Consider the following 7,933-nt stretch of genomic DNA (forward strand, 5'->3'; position numbering starts at 1 on the left):
GTGCCTCACCCCACCTCAAAAGGTGCTACCTGAGGCAATTGCCTCTTCCTGTGATGCCGCCCCCCCCCCCCCGCCTCTGCAGGCCTTCTCTTTGGAGCTCCCAGAGTTTTAGGGGTTCTCCTTTCATGTGGGGTTATCCAAGGCTCTGACTTGCCCCATTTCATGCTGCTTTTGGAATCTGCTGTTTTGTTGTTCTTGATGATAAATTTTATAGATTTTTAAATCTGATTTTGTTTTTTATTCATGTAGACAGCTTCTAGCAGAATGCATGGTGAAGCAGCAAATAAATAACTTAAATAAAAGAAATAACAATCCCAAAATATTCCTTCCTTCCTTCCTTCCTTCCTTCCTTCCTTCCTTCCTTCCTTCCTTCCTTCCTTCCTTCCTTCCTTCCTTCCTTCCTGTTGCTCTTCCTTTTGTTGAATGAAATCTTGGTCTTGTGTTTGTTGTTGTTGTTCAGTTGCACAGTCGAGTCCGACTCTTTGCGACCCCCTGGACCAAGTCACGCCAGGCCCTCCTGTCTTCCACCATCCTCCAAAGTCTGCTCAAATTCATGTTAGTTACATCAGTAACGCTGTCCGGCCATCTCCTCTTTTGATGTCCCCTCCTTTTTTTGCCTTCTGTCTTTCCCAGCATCAGAGTCTTCTCCAGGGAGCGCTCCCTTCTCATTTGGGGGCCAAATTATATTGAGTAGTTGGTCTTGTGTTTTAAGTTTTGATAAACAACTTATGTTATTTCTACATCTCACAAGCAGGACATTTTTCAAAATACCTGCTCATATATGAATGGCAGAAGCAACTCTCTGGATACTGGATGCCAAATGTGGGATTGTAGACAACACAAGTGAGAAACACGGGATGGAGGGACAAGGAAAGCAAAAGCCTCGGTGTGAAAATATCCTCACTGGTACATCAACTTGTTGGCGTACTCACTGGTATACTCTGGATTTGTGAGGCTTAAGAATAGACAGCACACAGACTTGTGCTAACTATTTACATTTATTTACAGATTTACACGTTTATAGTTGTTCTGGTATACACTGAACAAAGTGCTTAGCCAGACAACACGCTTGAGAGCCGCGATACACTGCACAGACTCTTCCCATACATATAGCTATACACAAGCACCAATCAGCACACAGTGCTGAGTCATCCTGTATAGGCGCAAGTCCTCTGGACAGAACCGGTATGCACCTGCTAAGGGAAGCTGTCAGGAACTGCCATAGATCATGTGCACCAGACTCCAGTCTGAGGTCTGACTAGCAAGCATATGCTGACACAACTACGGGGGTGGGGTGGGTGGGTGGGTGCAGAACCAATTCGGTAACAACAACAAACACCCCACCACCACCACCGCACTGCCCAAATCTAACAAAGCGGCATCAAGTTGCAAACTGAGCATTAGAAACATTCACACAAATTTAATTGGAAGCAGACTGCAATCAGCCAAGAGATGTAAAGTATTGAACAAGTGGAATGACAGGTGTTCGGTTTCATGATTCATGGAACATGTCCAGAGGAGGGCAGTGAAAATGCAGAAGGGTCTGGAGACCAAGTCCTACAAGGAAGGGTTGAAGGAGCTGGGCTTGGAGGATGTTTTCTGTGACCCCAGAAGGTAGAACCAGAACCAATGGGTTGAAATTAAATTTATTGGCCCCCTTCCTGGAGCGCCGCGACCTAGCAACGGTGATCCATGCTACGGTCACCTCGAGACTGGACTACTGCAACGCCCTCTACATGGGGCTGCCCTTGTGCCGAATTCGGCGGCTGCAGCTGGAGCAGAACGCGGCGGCTAGACTGTTGCTGGGGCTCCCAAGGTGGGAGCACATACAGCCGGGGCTGCGCGGGCTGCACTGGTTGCCAGTGGCATACTGAGTTCGCTACAAGGTGCTGGTTATTACCTTTAAAGCCCTATATGGCCGAGGACCTACCTACCTAAGGGACCGTCTCTCCCCATATGAGCCCCAGAGGGCACTGAGGTCATCTGGGAAAAACCAGTTGAATATCCCTGGGCCAAGGGAGGCCAGACTGAAGGCCACCCGGGACCGGGCCTTCTCTATTACCGCTCCATTACTGTGGAATCAACTCCCTGAGGAGGTGAGGGCCCTACAATGTTTAGATGGATTCCGTAGGGCCTGCAAGACCCACCTCTTCAAGATGGCCTTCAACTAGTGACAAACTAGGTATGCTGCTGGAAATGCTTTTATTCTTGAAATGCTTTTACTCTCGGAAATTTACTGAAACCTGTTTATAACGCCATATTGTTAAGTTAATTTTAATAATTTGTAATTGTTTTAACCATGTTTTATAAGTATAATTGATGTAATGTGTGTTTTCTGTTGTGAGCCGCCCTGAGCCTGCTCCGGCGGGGAGGGCGGGATAGAAATAAAAAATTATTATTATTATTATTATTATTATTATTATTATTATTATTATTATTATTATTATTATTATTATTATTATTATTATTATTATTATTATTATATATCCCGCCCTCCCGGCCGAAGCAGGCTCAGGGCGGCTTACACTTGGAGGCCACAAGGCCAACATTAAAACAAGATAAAACATAAGTGCATCATAATAAAACAAATAAAACAGTTACATAAAGTAGTAATAGGTGCTATTGATACATTAAAATATAACGGTGTGTTAAAGATGGCGGGTACTGCCAACTATGTTAATATTAAAGTTTTGTTCTTCAGTTACTTCTGCTGGCTGTCCTGTGAGAGGAGGTCCCCAGTCACATTGTGATGTTTGAGGTGGGCCAGTGGATTTGTTCTGCTGTCCTGTTATAGATTTTGATTCAAAAATGCCTGGCGGAAGAGTGCCATTTTACAGGCCCTGTGGAAGTGTGTGAGCTCTTGCAGGGCCCTACCCTCCTCTGGCAGCCGGTGTCAAACCTTCCCTTTTGGGGTAAGGTCATAGAGTGGGCGGTGGCAATTCAGCTGCAGGGATTCCTGGAGGACACTTCCGCACTGGATCCATTCCAGTCCGGCTTTCGGCCAGGTCACGGGACAGAGACAGTTCTGGTCGCTCTCATAGATGACCTCATGCGACAGCTGGGTCAGGGCAGCTCTGCGGTGCTGTTGTTATTAGATCTGTCAGCCGCTTTTGACACGGTTGACCATCAGCTACTGACTAGCCGCCTTGCCGATGTGGGGATTCAGGGATCTGCCTTACAGTGGCTGACCTCCTTTCTCCAAGATCGGGGACAAAGGGTGGTGATAGGGGAGGAAGCATCCCAGAGGCACTCTCTTAGTTGTGGGGTGCCGCAGGGAGCGGTCCTATCCCCGATGCTATTTAATATCTATATGCGCCCCCTTGCCCAGATTGGCAGGAGGTATGGACTGGGTTGCCATCAATATGCGGATGACACCCAGCTCTATCTATTGATGGGTGGCCAGTCTGACTGTACCCTGGAAAATCTAGACCTGGCGTTACAAGCCGTGGCCTCTTGGCTCAGACTGAGTCGGCTGAAATTGAATCCGACGAAGACGGAGGTTCTCTACCTGGGTCAAGGCGGTCCGGGGGGAGAGATCCAGCTGCCGGCCCTTGACAGGGTACCACTGATACCGGTCCCCAAGGTCAAGAGCTTAGGCGTGCTTCTTGAGTCCTCCCTTACAATGGAGGCCCAGGTAGCAGCCACTGTTAGATCTGCCTTTTTCCATCTCCGGCAGGTGCGGCAGCTGGCCCCTTACCTGGAGCGCAACGACTTAGCGACGGTAATCCATGCTACGGTCACCTCAAGAATTACAGTGATCTATTTGTTTAAGCAGGCTTTTGCGGTTTGAAAAAGGGCTGCCACCAGACATCTTACAGAATGCTGGCGATCACAGTCGAGAATTTAATACCGCCTATACAGTACTGAAATAGCGCCATAGAATGGTTTTAAAGCTGATATACATAAATTATGGTTTTATATGTTTTATTGGATTGATTGTATTTTATGATGTTGTAAGCCGCCCTGAGTCCGTTTGCGGAGAGGGCGGGATATAAATTGAAAGTTATAAATAAATAATAAATAAATTCCACCAGGAATGAGTTTCTGGCTCAACATTAGGAGGAACTTCCTGACCGTTAGAGCAGTCCCTCAGTGGAACAGGCTTCCTCCTTGGGAGGTGGTGGGCTCTCCTACTTTGGAGAGCGGGGGTGTATTTTGTGTGTGTGTGTGCATGTGTGTGAGCATGCATGCACCTGGAATTATATCAGTTTCTAGTGACTGACCTCTACTGGGGCCTGGAAGATATTCAGAGAGGTGACTGAACAGAGCCTGCCATTGCCTACCCGACTTCTGGTATTCCAAGGAGGGCTCCTATCCAAGTCCTTGCCAGAGTTGACCCTGCTGAGTTTCTGTCCAGCTCAGAGCAAGGTTTTTAAGCAGAGTCTAGACGGCCATCTGACAGCACTGCAGATTCTGTGAGGAGGAGGGCAGGAAGGGATGAGCGAAGTCTCGTGGCCCTTTCTTCTATGCCCAGGGTAATGCCAATGGCCACTTTGAGGTCAGGAAGGTATTTTCCTCCAGGCCAAATTAGAGGTCTTTTGCCTTCCTCTGGGCATATTGCAGGGGTTACTGGGGGAGGGAAGGAAATGTAGCTGTGAATTTCCTACTTTGTGCAGCAGGTTGGACTAGATGACTCTTGGGATTCCTTCCAGCTCTATATTTCTATGACTGGCTTCTTCCAGCAGTTCATGGCACTCATTCCCAAGGCAAGAACATTGGCCTCATCACAGTGTAAATAGTTAGAAATGGTATCTCAAGACTCAGGTGTCACGTTCTTAGGGTGCAGGCAGGCAGGAGTCCAAGGTCAAAGTCCAGGAAGTCAAGCAGGAGCCAAGTCAACAATGCAGAATCACAAACCGGAATCAGAAGTCAATGTCCAAAAGCCAAAAGGTTAGGGTGCCAAGGAAATCAAGACGGTCAGGAATCAGGAAGGAGCGTGGATGCAAGCCAGAGAAAAGACTTGTTGCTTCCACAAGGTTACCAGATCCTGGGTGGGAGCTATATGAGAGTCTCAATCAGCCTGCTTCCCGGGTGGCAGTGACTCTGCTAGAACACAGGGCTGAGAGATCTGAAGCATGGGCGTGACTCATGTCTTCTCTCTGAAAGTTCTTTCCGGAGCCTGCTTCGAGCTCTTGAGATGGGAGGAGGAGAGCTTGGAGGAGATTCCCTCCTCCTTCCTCGAGGATCGGGGACAAAGGGTGGCAATTGGGGGCGAGCGGTCCCAGAGGCGCACACTGGATTGTGGAGTGCCTCAGGGGGCAGTTCTCTCACCAATTTTATTTAATATCTATATGCGCCCCCTTGCCCAGATTGCCAGGAGACATGGACTTGGGTGCCATCAATATGCAGATGACACCCAACTCTATCTGCTAATGGACGGTCGGCCTGACTGCGTCCCAGAGAACTTAGACCGGGCCCTGCAGGATTTGGCAACCTGGTTGAGGAGGAGCGGGCTGAAACTGAATCCAGCGAAGACAGAAGTCCTCTGCCTGGGTCGGGGCGCTCGGGGAGGGGAAATACCTCTCCCGATCTTCGATGGGGCGCCGCTGAAGGCGGCGCACCGGGTTAGGAGCCTGGGAGTTTTACTGGAGCCTGCATTATCAATGGAGGCCCAGATCGCAGCCACTGCCAAGTCAGCCTTTTTCCATCTAAGGCGGGCAAAGCAGTTGGCTCCCTTCCTAGAGCGCCAAGATCTGGCAATGGTGCTTCATGCAACGGTCACCTCGAGACTGGATTACTGTAATGCCCTCTACATGGGGCTGCCTCTGTACCGAACCCGGAAGCTGCAGCTGGTGCAGAACGCAGCAGCTAGACTGTTGTTAGGGCTCCCTAAATGGGAGCACATACAGCCTGGGCTGCGCGAACTGCACTGGCTGCCAGTCATATACCGGGTTCGTTACAAAGTGCTGGTCATTACCTTTAAAGCCCTATATGGTTGAGGACCTGTCTACCTTAGGGACCGTCTCTCCCCACATGAACCCCAGAGAGCACTGAGGTCAGTCGGGAAAAACTTGCTGACTATCCCCGGACCGAGAGAGGTGAAGCTGCAAAGTACCCGTAACCGGGCCTTCTCCTCTATAGCCCCGAGCCTATGGAACCAACTTCCAGAGGAAATGCGGGCCCTGCGGGACCTTGAACAGTTCCGCAGGGCCTGCAAGACCTTCCTCTTCCGACTGGCCTTTGCTGATGAAAACGGAAATTGCTAAGGAAACCGCCATCATAAACATAAACAGCAAACATAGCATTAGCACTTATTAATTTTAATTTAATCAACTTTTAAAGCCTACGTAGAATTTTAATTAAAATGTTTACAATGTTTAAATGTATTTTTATATATTTCTGTATAACTAAACCTAAATTGTGTTGTTAGCCGCCCTGAGCCTGCTCCGGTGGGAAGGGCGGGATACAAATAAAATTTTGTTGTTGTTGTTGTTGAGATTGATCGTCAACAGCTGACACTGGTGCCTGGAGAGCGATTGATGGGCCAGCTGCTGTTTGTTCAGCTGAGGAACTGGCTGGCAACTCTTCCAGGTCCGTTAACCCTTCCAGCTCCTCCTCGTCAGGGCTCATGACATCAGGTGCCATCTTTCACTTTCATCATGAGATGCTCCCTTGTATTCAGGTCAGGCCTCAGTAAGAGAATGTAGCACTTGGGGAGGAAGGTGCAGCCCAGCAAACCAGCGCCCGAGGCCAAGATGGAGAAGATCTGCATGGCAACCGTGTATTTCCCCTTGGTGCTCAGGTAGGTGGGCACAAAGGACACCCACACGCTGCAAAAGACCAGCATGCTGAAGGTGATCAGCTTGGCTTCGTTGAAGGCCCCCGGCAGCTTCCTGGCCAGGAAGGCCACCGTGAAACAGACAGCCGCCGGGAAGCCCATGTAGCCCAGGACCCCATAAAACATGGCGGCAGACCCTTCGTTGCATCGCAGGGTGATGTGTCCAGGCAAGGAGTGCAGGTCAGCGTCTGGGAAGGGGGGAGAGAGCCCCAGCCAGACAGTGCAGATGCCTGCTTGAAGGGCGGAACAGGAAAGGACGATGGAGTTTGCCAGTCTCTTCCCCAGCCATTTCCTCATTCCGCTCCCGGGCTTCGTGGCCATGAAGGCCACCACCACGGTGATGGTTTTGGCCAGGAGAGAGGAGACAGCGACCGAGAAGATGGTGCTGAAGGTGGTTTGCCGGAGAAGGCAGGTGACCTTTCTCGGCTGTCCAATGAACAGGAAGGAAGAGCAAAAGGACAGCAGGAGTGAGACCAGGAGGACGTAGGAGAGGTCCCAGTTGTTGGTTTGACCAGCGGAGTTTCTAGGTATCTTATAAACACTCCTAACACCAAGGCTGTGCTTAGGGACAGAAACAGGGTAAAGAAAGTTAGGACGACCCCCAGTGCTTCTTCATAGGAGGGGAAGGTAACAATTTTGGGGGCACAAAGATCTTGTTTCTTGTTGGGGTGCTCATTTTCTGAACATTTGTTGCAGTGTTCTGCATCTGGAAAGACAGGAAATAATTTCAGTGGGTGCAAAATCTTCCTTTCCTCCTGCCTTATGAAGTGCCTCCGACAGGACTCTGGAGGGACTGTGTGAAATTGATTGGGCTCAGCTGTATTTCAGAATTTGCAACACCTGCAGAAAGTGCCTGGTTCAATCTTGGTGTTAACACATTGATTTATTTGATTTATATCCTGCACTCCCGGCTGAAGCAGGCTCAGAGCGGCTTACAACATAAAATCCCACAAACAATTAAATTTATTACATTCAGTAATAAAACAGATATTCAATGATTAAAGCAGTTAAAACAGAATATTGAGTTGGTGCTATTCTGGTGGCGATGGCCTTCTTCCACTTTATCACATCTGAAGGATCATGGACCAGAAGGACTCTTAGGAAGGAAGTTCCTGGAATGGAGCTGCCCACACAGCAGCCAGAGGTGGCTGAGCT

Source organism: Heteronotia binoei, chromosome 11 (assembly GCF_032191835.1).
Source record: "Heteronotia binoei isolate CCM8104 ecotype False Entrance Well chromosome 11, APGP_CSIRO_Hbin_v1, whole genome shotgun sequence".
In the NCBI taxonomy this organism is placed as follows: Eukaryota; Metazoa; Chordata; class Lepidosauria; order Squamata; family Gekkonidae; genus Heteronotia; species Heteronotia binoei.